At 53.2% G+C, this 10228-nt stretch overlaps 20 non-coding genes across 20 annotated transcripts; all 20 read right to left on the reverse strand.

Annotated features, from left to right (window-relative positions):
- Positions 1-390: 390 nt before the first annotated feature.
- On the reverse strand, positions 391-472 carry Trnal-uag (transfer RNA leucine (anticodon UAG)). Its single transcript has one exon. It is a non-coding gene; the product is annotated as a tRNA-Leu (tRNA).
- A 439-nt stretch (positions 473-911) lies between these two features.
- Positions 912-983, reverse strand: Trnah-gug (transfer RNA histidin (anticodon GUG)). Its single transcript has one exon. It is a non-coding gene; the product is annotated as a tRNA-His (tRNA).
- Positions 984-1347: 364 nt separating this feature from the next.
- Positions 1348-1419, reverse strand: Trnae-cuc (transfer RNA glutamic acid (anticodon CUC)). Its single transcript has one exon. It is a non-coding gene; the product is annotated as a tRNA-Glu (tRNA).
- A 444-nt stretch (positions 1420-1863) lies between these two features.
- On the reverse strand, positions 1864-1945 carry Trnal-uag (transfer RNA leucine (anticodon UAG)). The gene has a single exon. It is a non-coding gene; the product is annotated as a tRNA-Leu (tRNA).
- Positions 1946-2384: 439 nt separating this feature from the next.
- On the reverse strand, positions 2385-2456 carry Trnah-gug (transfer RNA histidin (anticodon GUG)). Its single transcript has one exon. It is a non-coding gene; the product is annotated as a tRNA-His (tRNA).
- Positions 2457-2820: 364 nt separating this feature from the next.
- Positions 2821-2892, reverse strand: Trnae-cuc (transfer RNA glutamic acid (anticodon CUC)). Its single transcript has one exon. It is a non-coding gene; the product is annotated as a tRNA-Glu (tRNA).
- Positions 2893-3336: 444 nt separating this feature from the next.
- Trnal-uag (transfer RNA leucine (anticodon UAG)) lies at positions 3337-3418 on the reverse strand. Its single transcript has one exon. It is a non-coding gene; the product is annotated as a tRNA-Leu (tRNA).
- Positions 3419-3857: 439 nt separating this feature from the next.
- Positions 3858-3929, reverse strand: Trnah-gug (transfer RNA histidin (anticodon GUG)). The gene has a single exon. It is a non-coding gene; the product is annotated as a tRNA-His (tRNA).
- Positions 3930-4293: 364 nt separating this feature from the next.
- Trnae-cuc (transfer RNA glutamic acid (anticodon CUC)) lies at positions 4294-4365 on the reverse strand. Its single transcript has one exon. It is a non-coding gene; the product is annotated as a tRNA-Glu (tRNA).
- A 444-nt stretch (positions 4366-4809) lies between these two features.
- Trnal-uag (transfer RNA leucine (anticodon UAG)) lies at positions 4810-4891 on the reverse strand. The gene has a single exon. It is a non-coding gene; the product is annotated as a tRNA-Leu (tRNA).
- Positions 4892-5330: 439 nt separating this feature from the next.
- On the reverse strand, positions 5331-5402 carry Trnah-gug (transfer RNA histidin (anticodon GUG)). The gene has a single exon. It is a non-coding gene; the product is annotated as a tRNA-His (tRNA).
- A 374-nt stretch (positions 5403-5776) lies between these two features.
- Positions 5777-5848, reverse strand: Trnae-cuc (transfer RNA glutamic acid (anticodon CUC)). Its single transcript has one exon. It is a non-coding gene; the product is annotated as a tRNA-Glu (tRNA).
- Positions 5849-6292: 444 nt separating this feature from the next.
- Positions 6293-6374, reverse strand: Trnal-uag (transfer RNA leucine (anticodon UAG)). The gene has a single exon. It is a non-coding gene; the product is annotated as a tRNA-Leu (tRNA).
- A 439-nt stretch (positions 6375-6813) lies between these two features.
- Positions 6814-6885, reverse strand: Trnah-gug (transfer RNA histidin (anticodon GUG)). The gene has a single exon. It is a non-coding gene; the product is annotated as a tRNA-His (tRNA).
- Positions 6886-7259: 374 nt separating this feature from the next.
- Positions 7260-7330, reverse strand: Trnae-cuc (transfer RNA glutamic acid (anticodon CUC)). Its single transcript has one exon. It is a non-coding gene; the product is annotated as a tRNA-Glu (tRNA).
- A 444-nt stretch (positions 7331-7774) lies between these two features.
- On the reverse strand, positions 7775-7856 carry Trnal-uag (transfer RNA leucine (anticodon UAG)). The gene has a single exon. It is a non-coding gene; the product is annotated as a tRNA-Leu (tRNA).
- A 438-nt stretch (positions 7857-8294) lies between these two features.
- On the reverse strand, positions 8295-8366 carry Trnah-gug (transfer RNA histidin (anticodon GUG)). The gene has a single exon. It is a non-coding gene; the product is annotated as a tRNA-His (tRNA).
- A 374-nt stretch (positions 8367-8740) lies between these two features.
- Positions 8741-8812, reverse strand: Trnae-cuc (transfer RNA glutamic acid (anticodon CUC)). Its single transcript has one exon. It is a non-coding gene; the product is annotated as a tRNA-Glu (tRNA).
- Positions 8813-9256: 444 nt separating this feature from the next.
- Trnal-uag (transfer RNA leucine (anticodon UAG)) lies at positions 9257-9338 on the reverse strand. The gene has a single exon. It is a non-coding gene; the product is annotated as a tRNA-Leu (tRNA).
- A 440-nt stretch (positions 9339-9778) lies between these two features.
- Positions 9779-9850, reverse strand: Trnah-gug (transfer RNA histidin (anticodon GUG)). The gene has a single exon. It is a non-coding gene; the product is annotated as a tRNA-His (tRNA).
- Between the last annotated feature and the right edge of the window lie 378 nt (positions 9851-10228).

Genomic DNA, 10228 nt, shown 5'->3' on the forward strand with positions numbered 1-10228 from the left:
GACAACTGTAAAAAATCCACTCTCGCACGCTATAGAGCGGCATGCTCTGGACGCATATCGTGGAGACGAACGCCAGCAGTGATGAGAGCAAAAGGCGCCTACAAATCCTGCCGTTGCACCACGTACTGTTCTACGACACTTCACGAAGCAGACGCTCACGCCTTGTTGTGCTGTTTCCTTTGCGGGCAATGAGTGCATGTGACTTCGATGCAGGAAACATTACACGTTTGGCAGCAGTGGGATTCGAACCCACGCCTCCGAAGAGACTTGTGCCTGAAACCAGCGCCTGAGACCGCTCGGCCACGCTACCTACGCAACACGCGCGTCACATGAGCTGCGTCCTACTCCACGAGAACACACAGCAACGGCACAAAAATGAGACGCCAAAATTGGCAACGGTGGGATTCGAACCCACGCCTCAGAAGAGACTGGTGCCTAAAACCAGCGCCTTAGACCGCTCGGCCACGTTACCCTTGCAAGAGCGGCGGCAAAACGTTTCCTTTGTACTACAAAGATCACTTCGAAATGGAAGTATCTTGGCAATCGCCGTGCCATGTATTTTCACTGCTCTCCCACTGGAAGCGTCTCTTTAGGCCACCCACAACAAGAAAATGCCGTGCCCGCCATATGGTAGCGACGCCACTTGTCTGTAGCTGTCGTAGTTAAGGAGACAGCATCAAGAGACGTTTTCGTGCCGTGACCAGGTTTCGAACCTGGGCTTTCCGTAACCACTAAAGTATCGTAGCTGTACCTGTCAGGCGGAGCTAGAATGCTCCATGTAACAAACATATGTGAGCTCAAGTACAAACTGCGGCCTGCGGAACACGAGTGAAAAACCAAGAAAGCACTGTGATTTCGAGTACTCGTGCACTATCGTCAATGCAACGGCAGCAAGGAAAAACTTTCAAAATTGCCGTGACCAGGATTCGAACCTGGGTTATTGCGGCCACAACGCAATGTCCTAACCACTAGACGATCACGGCCACGGAGGCGCCCCCGAAAGCAGCTGGCTGGAATGCAAGTGTCGATACACAGCAAAGCCTAGGCCAAGGTGTACGCCACAGCAGTGGCAGACACGGTCTCCATCACATGCATACGAGCAGATGAACGTGCCTGCGCTGTCGGGACACTAACTACAGTGGTTAGCTGCATTCACCTCCGTGGCAATGTCTTGCAGTCCTCCAAGCCTCTTGACTACAGACATGTGACTCGATAACAAGTGGACAGACACAGCATCTCTCTCGCCGTCGGGTGTTGCCACGAATCATACTTAACGTGGCTTTCTGCACGCGTCAGCGTAGCGTCAGTCGAGACAAGTCGCATAAGAGGAGCAACAAAAACGCGCATTTCCGGTACCGGGAATCGAACCCGGGACTCCTGGGTGAGAGCCAGGTATCCTAGCCACTAGACTACACCGGATTACAACGCCAGTGCTCCTCCAGCGAACGCAGCAACCACCCACGATTAACTGACGACAACTGTAAAAAATCCACTCTCGCACGCTATAGAGCGGCATGCTCTGGACGCATATCGTGGAGACGAACGCCAGCAGTGATGAGAGCAAAAGGCGCCTACAAATCCTGCCGTTGCACCACGTACTGTTCTACGACACTTCACGAAGCAGACGCTCACGCCTTGTTGTGCTGTTTCCTTTGCGGGCAATGAGTGCATGTGACTTCGATGCAGGAAACATTACACGTTTGGCAGCAGTGGGATTCGAACCCACGCCTCCGAAGAGACTTGTGCCTGAAACCAGCGCCTGAGACCGCTCGGCCACGCTACCTACGCAACACGCGCGTCACATGAGCTGCGACCTACTCCACGAGAACACACAGCAACGGCACAAAAATGAGACGCCAAAATTGGCAACGGTGGGATTCGAACCCACGCCTCAGAAGAGACTGGTGCCTAAAACCAGCGCCTTAGACCGCTCGGCCACGTTACCCTTGCAAGAGCGGCGGCAAAACGTTCCCTTTGTACTACAAAGATCACTTCGAAATGGAAGTATCTTGGCAATCGCCGTGCCATGTATTTTCACTGCTCTCCCACTGGAAGCGTCTCTTTAGGCCACCCACAACAAGAAAATGCCGTGCCCGCCATATGGTAGCGACGCCACTTGTCTGTAGCTGTCGTAGTTAAGGAGACAGCATCAAGAGACGTTTTCGTGCCGTGACCAGGTTTCGAACCTGGGCTTTCCGTAACCACTAAAGTATCGTAGCTGTACCTGTCAGGCGGAGCTAGAATGCTCCATGTAACAAACATATGTGAGCTCAAGTACAAACTGCGGCCTGCGGAACACGAGTGAAAAACCAAGAAAGCACTGTGATTTCGAGTACTCGTGCACTATCGTCAATGCAACGGCAGCAAGGAAAAACTTTCAAAATTGCCGTGACCAGGATTCGAACCTGGGTTATTGCGGCCACAACGCAATGTCCTAACCACTAGACGATCACGGCCACGGAGGCGCCCCCGAAAGCAGCTGGCTGGAATGCAAGTGTCGATACACAGCAAAGCCTAGGCCAAGGTGTACGCCACAGCAGTGGCAGACACGGTCTCCATCACATGCATACGAGCAGATGAACGTGCCTGCGCTGTCGGGACACTAACTACAGTGGTTAGCTGCATTCACCTCCGTGGCAATGTCTTGCAGTCCTCCAAGCCTCTTGACTACAGACATGTGACTCGATAACAAGTGGACAGACACAGCATCTCTCTCGCCGTCGGGTGTTGCCACGAATCATACTTAACGTGGCTTTCTGCACGCGTCAGCGTAGCGTCAGTCGAGACAAGTCGCATAAGAGGAGCAACAAAAACGCGCATTTCCGGTACCGGGAATCGAACCCGGGACTCCTGGGTGAGAGCCAGGTATCCTAGCCACTAGACTACACCGGATTACAACGCCAGTGCTCCTCCAGCGAACGCAGCAACCACCCACGATTAACTGACGACAACTGTAAAAAATCCACTCTCGCACGCTATAGAGCGGCATGCTCTGGACGCATATCGTGGAGACGAACGCCAGCAGTGATGAGAGCAAAAGGCGCCTACAAATCCTGCCGTTGCACCACGTACTGTTCTACGACACTTCACGAAGCAGACGCTCACGCCTTGTTGTGCTGTTTCCTTTGCGGGCAATGAGTGCATGTGACTTCGATGCAGGAAACATTACACGTTTGGCAGCAGTGGGATTCGAACCCACGCCTCCGAAGAGACTTGTGCCTGAAACCAGCGCCTGAGACCGCTCGGCCACGCTACCTACGCAACACGCGCGTCACATGAGCTGCGACCTACTCCACGAGAACACACAGCAACGGCACAAAAATGAGACGCCAAAATTGGCAACGGTGGGATTCGAACCCACGCCTCAGAAGAGACTGGTGCCTAAAACCAGCGCCTTAGACCGCTCGGCCACGTTACCCTTGCAAGAGCGGCGGCAAAACGTTCCCTTTGTACTACAAAGATCACTTCGAAATGGAAGTATCTTGGCAATCGCCGTGCCATGTATTTTCACTGCTCTCCCACTGGAAGCGTCTCTTTAGGCCACCCACAACAAGAAAATGCCGTGCCCGCCATATGGTAGCGACGCCACTTGTCTGTAGCTGTCGTAGTTAAGGAGACAGCATCAAGAGACGTTTTCGTGCCGTGACCAGGTTTCGAACCTGGGCTTTCCGTAACCACTAAAGTATCGTAGCTGTACCTGTCAGGCGGAGCTAGAATGCTCCATGTAACAAACATATGTGAGCTCAAGTACAAACTGCGGCCTGCGGAACACGAGTGAAAAACCAAGAAAGCACTGTGATTTCGAGTACTCGTGCACTATCGTCAATGCAACGGCAGCAAGGAAAAACTTTCAAAATTGCCGTGACCAGGATTCGAACCTGGGTTATTGCGGCCACAACGCAATGTCCTAACCACTAGACGATCACGGCCACGGAGGCGCCCCCGAAAGCAGCTGGCTGGAATGCAAGTGTCGATACACAGCAAAGCCTAGGCCAAGGTGTACGCCACAGCAGTGGCAGACACGGTCTCCATCACATGCATACGAGCAGATGAACGTGCCTGCGCTGTCGGGACACTAACTACAGTGGTTAGCTGCATTCACCTCCGTGGCAATGTCTTGCAGTCCTCCAAGCCTCTTGACTACAGACATGTGACTCGATAACAAGTGGACAGACACAGCATCTCTCTCGCCGTCGGGTGTTGCCACGAATCATACTTAACGTGGCTTTCTGCACGCGTCAGCGTAGCGTCAGTCGAGACAAGTCGCATAAGAGGAGCAACAAAAACGCGCATTTCCGGTACCGGGAATCGAACCCGGGACTCCTGGGTGAGAGCCAGGTATCCTAGCCACTAGACTACACCGGATTACAACGCCAGTGCTCCTCCAGCGAACGCAGCAACCACCCACGATTAACTGACGACAACTGTAAAAAATCCACTCTCGCACGCTATAGAGCGGCATGCTCTGGACGCATATCGTGGAGACGAACGCCAGCAGTGATGAGAGCAAAAGGCGCCTACAAATCCTGCCGTTGCACCACGTACTGTTCTACGACACTTCACGAAGCAGACGCTCACGCCTTGTTGTGCTGTTTCCTTTGCGGGCAATGAGTGCATGTGACTTCGATGCAGGAAACATTACACGTTTGGCAGCAGTGGGATTCGAACCCACGCCTCCGAAGAGACTTGTGCCTGAAACCAGCGCCTGAGACCGCTCGGCCACGCTACCTACGCAACACGCGCGTCACATGAGCTGCGTCCTACTCCACGAGAACACACAGCAACGGCACAAAAATGAGACGCCAAAATTGGCAACGGTGGGATTCGAACCCACGCCTCAGAAGAGACTGGTGCCTAAAACCAGCGCCTTAGACCGCTCGGCCACGTTACCCTTGCAAGAGCGGCGGCAAAACGTTTCCTTTGTACTACAAAGATCACTTCGAAATGGAAGTATCTTGGCAATCGCCGTGCCATGTATTTTCACTGCTCTCCCACTGGAAGCGTCTCTTTAGGCCACCCACAACAAGAAAATGCCGTGCCCGCCATATGGTAGCGACGCCACTTGTCTGTAGCTGTCGTAGTTAAGGAGACAGCATCAAGAGACGTTTTCGTGCCGTGACCAGGTTTCGAACCTGGGCTTTCCGTAACCACTAAAGTATCGTAGCTGTACCTGTCAGGCGGAGCTAGAATGCTCCATGTAACAAACATATGTGAGCTCAAGTACAAACTGCGGCCTGCGGAACACGAGTGAAAAACCAAGAAAGCACTGTGATTTCGAGTACTCGTGCACTATCGTCAATGCAACGGCAGCAAGGAAAAACTTTCAAAATTGCCGTGACCAGGATTCGAACCTGGGTTATTGCGGCCACAACGCAATGTCCTAACCACTAGACGATCACGGCCACGGAGGCGCCCCCGAAAGCAGCTGGCTGGAATGCAAGTGTCGATACACAGCAAAGCCTAGGCCAAGGTGTACGCCACAGCAGTGGCAGACACGGTCTCCATCACATGCATACGAGCAGATGAACGTGCCTGCGCTGTCGGGACACTAACTACAGTGGTTAGCTGCATTCACCTCCGTGGCAATGTCTTGCAGTCCTCCAAGCCTCTTGACTACAGACATGTGACTCGATAACAAGTGGACAGACACAGCATCTCTCTCGCCGTCGGGTGTTGCCACGAATCATACTTAACGTGGCTTTCTGCACGCGTCAGCGTAGCGTCAGTCGAGCAAAGTCGAGACAAGTCGCATAAGAGGAGCAACAAAAACGCGCATTTCCGGTACCGGGAATCGAACCCGGGCCTCCTGGGTGAGAGCCAGGTATCCTAGCCACTAGACTACACCGGATTACAACGCCAGTGCTCCTCCAGCGAACGCAGCAACCACCCACGATTAACTGACGACAACTGTAAAAAATCCACTCTCGCACGCTGTAGAGCGGCATGCTCTGGACGCATATCGTGGAGACGAACGCCAGCAGTGATGAGAGCAAAAGGCGCCTACAAATCCTGCCGTTGCACCACGTACTGTTCTACGACACTTCACGAAGCAGACGCTCACGCCTTGTTGTGCTGTTTCCTTTGCGGGCAATGAGTGCATGTGACTTCGATGCAGGAAACATTACACGTTTGGCAGCAGTGGGATTCGAACCCACGCCTCCGAAGAGACTTGTGCCTGAAACCAGCGCCTGAGACCGCTCGGCCACGCTACCTACGCAACACGCGCGTCACATGAGCTGCGACCTACTCCACGAGAACACACAGCAACGGCACAAAAATGAGACGCCAAAATTGGCAACGGTGGGATTCGAACCCACGCCTCAGAAAAGACTGGTGCCTAAAACCAGCGCCTTAGACCGCTCGGCCACGTTACCCTTGCAAGAGCGGCGGCAAAACGTTCCCTTTGTACTACAAAGATCACTTCGAAATGGAAGTATCTTGGCAATCGCCGTGCCATGTATTTTCACTGCTCTCCCACTGGAAGCGTCTCTTTAGGCCACCCACAACAAGAAAATGCCGTGCCCGCCATATGGTAGCGACGCCACTTGTCTGTAGCTGTCGTAGTTAAGGAGACAGCATCAAGAGACGTTTTCGTGCCGTGACCAGGTTTCGAACCTGGGCTTTCCGTAACCACTAAAGTATCGTAGCTGTACCTGTCAGGCGGAGCTAGAATGCTCCATGTAACAAACATATGTGAGCTCAAGTACAAACTGCGGCCTGCGGAACACGAGTGAAAAACCAAGAAAGCACTGTGATTTCGAGTACTCGTGCACTATCGTCAATGCAACGGCAGCAAGGAAAAACTTTCAAAATTGCCGTGACCAGGATTCGAACCTGGGTTATTGCGGCCACAACGCAATGTCCTAACCACTAGACGATCACGGCCACGGAGGCGCCCCCGAAAGCAGCTGGCTGGAATGCAAGTGTCGATACACAGCAAAGCCTAGGCCAAGGTGTACGCCACAGCAGTGGCAGACACGGTCTCCATCACATGCATACGAGCAGATGAACGTGCCTGCGCTGTCGGGACACTAACTACAGTGGTTAGCTGCATTCACCTCCGTGGCAATGTCTTGCAGTCCTCCAAGCCTCTTGACTACAGACATGTGACTCGATAACAAGTGGACAGACACAGCATCTCTCTCGCCGTCGGGTGTTGCCACGAATCATACTTAACGTGGCTTTCTGCACGCGTCAGCGTAGCGTCAGTCGAGCAAAGTCGAGACAAGTCGCATAAGAGGAGCAACAAAAACGCGCATTTCCGGTACCGGAATCGAACCCGGGCCTCCTGGGTGAGAGCCAGGTATCCTAGCCACTAGACTACACCGGATTACAACGCCAGTGCTCCTCCAGCGAACGCAGCAACCACCCACGATTAACTGACGACAACTGTAAAAAATCCACTCTCGCACGCTGTAGAGCGGCATGCTCTGGACGCATATCGTGGAGACGAACGCCAGCAGTGATGAGAGCAAAAGGCGCCTACAAATCCTGCCGTTGCACCACGTACTGTTCTACGACACTTCACGAAGCAGACGCTCACGCCTTGTTGTGCTGTTTCCTTTGCGGGCAATGAGTGCATGTGACTTCGATGCAGGAAACATTACACGTTTGGCAGCAGTGGGATTCGAACCCACGCCTCCGAAGAGACTTGTGCCTGAAACCAGCGCCTGAGACCGCTCGGCCACGCTACCTACGCAACACGCGCGTCACATGAGCTGCGTCCTACTCCACGAGAACACACAGCAACGGCACAAAAATGAGACGCCAAAATTGGCAACGGTGGGATTCGAACCCACGCCTCAGAAGAGACTGGTGCCTAAAACCAGCGCCTTAGACCGCTCGGCCACGTTACCCTTGCAAGAGCGGCGGCAAAACGTTTCCTTTGTACTACAAAGATCACTTCGAAATGGAAGTATCTTGGCAATCGCCGTGCCATGTATTTTCACTGCTCTCCCACTGGAAGCGTCTCTTTAGGCCACCCACAACAAGAAAATGCCGTGCCCGCCATATGGTAGCGACGCCACTTGTCTGTAGCTGTCGTAGTTAAGGAGACAGCATCAAGAGACGTTTTCGTGCCGTGACCAGGTTTCGAACCTGGGCTTCCGTAACCACTAAAGTATCGTAGCTGTACCTGTCAGGCGGAGCTAGAATGCTCCATGTAACAAACATATGTGAGCTCAAGTACAAACTGCGGCCTGCGGAACACGAGTGAAAAACCAAGAAAGCACTGTGATTTCGAGTACTCGTGCACTATCGTCAATGCAACGGCAGCAAGGAAAAACTTTCAAAATTGCCGTGACCAGGATTCGAACCTGGGTTATTGCGGCCACAACGCAATGTCCTAACCACTAGACGATCACGGCCACGGAGGCGCCCCCGAAAGCAGCTGGCTGGAATGCAAGTGTCGATACACAGCAAAGCCTAGGCCAAGGTGTACGCCACAGCAGTGGCAGACACGGTCTCCATCACATGCATACGAGCAGATGAACGTGCCTGCGCTGTCGGGACACTAACTACAGTGGTTAGCTGCATTCACCTCCGTGGCAATGTCTTGCAGTCCTCCAAGCCTCTTGACTACAGACATGTGACTCGATAACAAGTGGACAGACACAGCATCTCTCTCGCCGTCGGGTGTTGCCACGAATCATACTTAACGTGGCTTTCTGCACGCGTCAGCGTAGCGTCAGTCGAGCAAAGTCGAGACAAGTCGCATAAGAGGAGCAACAAAAACGCGCATTTCCGGTACCGGGAATCGAACCCGGGCCTCCTGGGTGAGAGCCAGGTATCCTAGCCACTAGACTACACCGGATTACAACGCCAGTGCTCCTCCAGCGAACGCAGCAACCACCCACGATTAACTGACGACAACTGTAAAAAATCCACTCTCGCACGCTGTAGAGCGGCATGCTCTGGACGCATATCGTGGAGACGAACGCCAGCAGTGATGAGAGCAAAAGGCGCCTACAAATCCTGCCGTTGCACCACGTACTGTTCTACGACACTTCACGAAGCAGACGCTCACGCCTTGTTGTGCTGTTTCCTTTGCGGGCAATGAGTGCATGTGACTTCGATGCAGGAAACATTACACGTTTGGCAGCAGTGGGATTCGAACCCACGCCTCCGAAGAGACTTGTGCCTGAAACCAGCGCCTGAGACCGCTCGGCCACGCTACCTACGCAACACGCGCGTCACATGAGCTGCGACCTACTCCACGAGAACACACAGCAACGGCACAAAAATGAGACGCCAAAATTGGCAACGGTGGGATTCGAACCCACGCCTCAGAAAAGACTGGTGCCTAAAACCAGCGCCTTAGACCGCTCGGCCACGTTACCCTTGCAAGAGCGGCGGCAAAACGTTCCCTTTGTACTACAAAGATCACTTCGAAATGGAAGTATCTTGGCAATCGCCGTGCCATGTATTTTCACTGCTCTCCCACTGGAAGCGTCTCTTTAGGCCACCCACAACAAGAAAATGCCGTGCCCGCCATATGGTAGCGACGCCACTTGTCTGTAGCTGTCGTAGTTAAGGAGACAGCATCAAGAGACGTTTTCGTGCCGTGACCAGGTTTCGAACCTGGGCTTTCCGTAACCACTAAAGTATCGTAGCTGTACCTGTCAGGCGGAGCTAGAATGCTCCATGTAACAAACATATGTGAGCTCAAGTACAAACTGCGGCCTGCGGAACACGAGTGAAAAACCAAGAAAGCACTGTGATTTCGAGTACTCGTGCACTATCGTCAATGCAACGGCAGCAAGGAAAAAACTTTCAAAATTGCCGTGACCAGGATTCGAACCTGGGTTATTGCGGCCACAACGCAATGTCCTAACCACTAGACGATCACGGCCACGGAGGCGCCCCCGAAAGCAGCTGGCTGGGAATGCAAGTGTCGATACACAGCAAAGCCTAGGCCAAGGTGTACGCCACAGCAGTGGCAGACACGGTCTCCATCACATGCATACGAGCAGATGAACGTGCCTGCGCTGTCGGGACACTAACTACAGTGGTTAGCTGCATTCACCTCCGTGGCAATGTCTTGCAGTCCTCCAAGCCTCTTGACTACAGACATGTGACTCGATAACAAGTGGACAGACACAGCATCTCTCTCGCCGTCGGGTGTTGCCACGAATCATACTTAACGTGGCTTTCTGCACGCGTCAGCGTAGCGTCAGTCGAGCAAAGTCGAGACAAGTCGCATAAGAGGAGCAACAAAAACGCGCATTTC

This window comes from Schistocerca cancellata, unplaced genomic scaffold (genome assembly GCF_023864275.1).
Source record: "Schistocerca cancellata isolate TAMUIC-IGC-003103 unplaced genomic scaffold, iqSchCanc2.1 HiC_scaffold_434, whole genome shotgun sequence".
Lineage (NCBI taxonomy): Eukaryota > Metazoa > Arthropoda > Insecta > Orthoptera > Acrididae > Schistocerca > Schistocerca cancellata.